Source organism: Felis catus, chromosome F1 (genome assembly GCF_018350175.1).
Source record: "Felis catus isolate Fca126 chromosome F1, F.catus_Fca126_mat1.0, whole genome shotgun sequence".
Taxonomy (NCBI): Eukaryota; Metazoa; Chordata; class Mammalia; order Carnivora; family Felidae; genus Felis; species Felis catus.
Genome location: NC_058384.1, coordinates 65085049 through 65088294, shown reverse-complemented (window position 1 = coordinate 65088294; position 3246 = coordinate 65085049). Strand labels below are relative to the sequence as shown.

Genomic DNA, 3246 nt, shown 5'->3' with positions numbered 1-3246 from the left:
CAAGATGGGCCCACTTCAATGGAGGGTCTTGTAAGATTTGCTAGAGAGGGAAAGCAGAGAAGGGCCCACAGTCCCTAGAGTTAAAATTCTAGAACTTACTACAGCAGTGGGTGGGCCAGAGAGAACAAAGGCATTCCAGATTCAGCCACTGGAGAAAGGGACACATTTCCCTGGAGCGTGGACATGGACAGCATGGGACGTCAACACGGAAGGAACTTCTGGGGAGTGGATGTGCCATGTGGGCAGAATGAGATCAGGACAGAAGGAGTGATTAACCTGGGGAGGCTGCTCCGGGACAGGGCTAACGTTTTAAATGTAATCTGTAATGTCCTTGTTTTGGACGTGGGGTTTCCCCTTCACCCACCTAGAGCTACACACATTTAAACCCAAGCTGAAGCAAATCCTTCCCTGGCAACTCAAGTTCCTTGCATCCTAGACACCATAACTAAGTGGATCTCAGAGATGGGAGCTTCCATAAAACTCACTAGGCTTGAATTCAGGATCTTTTCCATAGAAGTTCCAGGTTGGCCAGATGGGAAAACGGCAACCTGTTCTCGTGATCATGTCAGAGAAACATTTTTGGAAAGTGACTGAAATCCCTTGAAAGTGATGAACGCTGTAGCACCAAATAAATCATATTGGCATCTATATTATGAGGACGTACAAAGGTTGGTGAGTGGAATGGGTGAGTGATTCACCCATCAAGGAGAGAGGGGCTTGCCTCGGGAGAGGCTTTTGTGGAGTGGAAGAAGTAATAAGTGCAGGGGAGTAAAGGAGAGAGTCTACAGCGGGGGCGAGTAGGAGAGGGTTGGGCGGTTGTGCATGGTAAAGACAATGTAGCCATCTGATAACTTAGGAGCAACCAAAGACACTCCACCCATCCACCCTACTACCACTTAAGACCATCTAGGCCCCGAATTAATGGGACACCATCCACTGGTCACCTCCACTTCCAGCACCCCTGCCCTCAGCCCGTCCTCCACCCCATACAGCCCTCCACCCAACCACACCCAATGACCGGTGGCCTCCCCTTTTCCTATCCTCAGGCCAGTCTACTGCTAACTGGAAATCCCTCACTGCCACTCGGCAGGGCACTCTCCTCATTTCGAAACCCCAAACCAAAGCCTCTCTCCTATGGACCTTCTGATGAAATTGCTCCAACTACTCCTTCCCACCCCACTGCTGTGCATTCACACATCACTACGGGGAGCTCCCCCCCTGGGCGTCTTCACGCACGAAGGTGTGAGCGACGCAGCACCCAGGCGCTCAGCTCCACCTGCTCGTATCACGGCTCACTTGTACCAAGGGATGTGGTTTTCACAGACTGTGTTCTCCTTTATGTTAATTTAAAAAAAAATAGGGCTCTATCCAGATATTTCATAAAAAGTTCATTATGGTCCATTCTTACACAGATTCAAACTATGGGCTTTTGGGTGTTTTTTTTTTTTTTAAGAAATTTATGGTGAAATCCAAGAGAACCCAAAAATAAAAGTACCCTGCATTTGCCAAAAGTCAGTTTTACTAAGTGAATAAAAAGATGTTATTTCAGACGGGCTTCAAAAATGCTGCCCTATCTGTTCAACCTCCTCAGTAGATAATCTATAACTGCCAACTTAGCCACGTAAACACTAGGCAGTGGTTTTGGGAGGTCAGCTGAGTGAAGGGGATGGAACACAGGCACTGCAAGAGAAAGGCTCCGTTTGGAGTCCTTTGAACGTCTTACAATCCACATATGAATGAATTATTTAGCCTCACTAAGCCTCAGTTTCCTCATCTATAAAACATACCCAAAGTTTCCTGTGATGAACACATGAGATACTTAAGTGTGAAAGTCCTTTGTAAACGATGAAACGGAGACAATTCTTTAAAATTTCTATTAGAGTCAGAAAACAGCAAAATCAACGCCATGAACTTCCAACTGCATCTACCGAACTCAGAGTTCAAGCTCGCCCACCCAAGGCAGCCCCCGCCTCCGAGATTTCAGAAGCCGCTCTTCCTCCCTCCTGCCACCCCTCTTATTTCTACACCTGGCTTGTCTCTTTCCTCGGACACCCTGGAGAATGAGGAGGGCAAGTTCGCTTCTGGATGGTCCTCCAGGCACACAGCAGGCACGAATCCGAAACAGTGCCTCAGGGAGCACCAAGAGCCAGAGAGTGTGTGTCGTACTCGGTTTCCCCAGACACCTGGGCGCCACCCTTCACCTCTCAACTGGTCTCTGCTGTTCCAAAGAGCACAAAATCATAAGGCATTTGAAATGAAGACACACGTGTACTCCTTCCCAGCTGTGGATCTGTAAGGAAGTCACTGAATCTTTCCTTATCTACAACATGGGGCTATCAATGCCTGCTCCGTCCTTCCCATTAGGCTGTTGTAAGAATCAACTACACTAGAATAAACACAGGAGAAACTGCTGTGCTAACCACCAGAAATGTGGAGAAATATGGCATATTATCATCATTATCCTATTATTAGCTAACACGATCCTATGTTCTTACCTCTCCAATTTTTCCTGGCCATTTTATATTCACTATTGAAAAAAAAGTTTTTAGAGGGGAGCAAGGGGCAGAGGGCACGAGAGAATCTTGAGCAGGCTCCTCGCTCAGTGCGGAGCCTGACGCAGGACTTGATCCCATGACCCTGGGATCATGACCTGAGCCGAAATCAAAAGCTGGATGCTCAACCGACGGAGCCACCCGGGCACCGTGATCTCGCTTTTGATTCCTACCTTCCTCCCACATATGCTTAACTTCTAATGCTACTGTGTTTCTCATTAACTGTGCAGGTCACACACGTGCAGTCCCTTACAAAAAATAAATAAAGAAATCCCCAAACTGGGCGTCACTAACTTTTGCTCGCAGTTCCAGAATTTACTGCCTATTCTCCCGTGCTCTGCCAGGCACCCCGGTTCAAGGGATTTCAAAGTCTTCACCATGACCCTCAATCAGAAATGCTTGTTGTAACATAGCCCAGCGTGGCTGCATACATCTACAAATGGAATCAGAAAATTCACAGACCAGTATTTATCCTTACTACTTACCATGAATTGATGTTTTTCATTCAGTCGGTTCTAATTCATTTTATTCAAATAATGTCAATGAACAGAGGTGCAGTTCCAACACATTTTGATCAAATACTCAACAGGTGAAAGCTAAAATACTCAACTGAAGTTAATGCTGAAGTCCAATACCATTAGACTATGTTTCTGGGCTACTGAAAGTAAAATCTTACTTGAAAACGTTAACAACG

At 46.5% G+C, this 3246-nt stretch overlaps 1 protein-coding gene across 1 annotated transcript in view; it reads right to left on the bottom strand.

Annotated features, from left to right (window-relative positions):
• Positions 1 to 3246, bottom strand: part of LOC101100178 (olfactory receptor 10J1-like) — a 306783-nt gene that overhangs the window by 85375 nt on the left and 218162 nt on the right. The window lies entirely within an intron of this gene.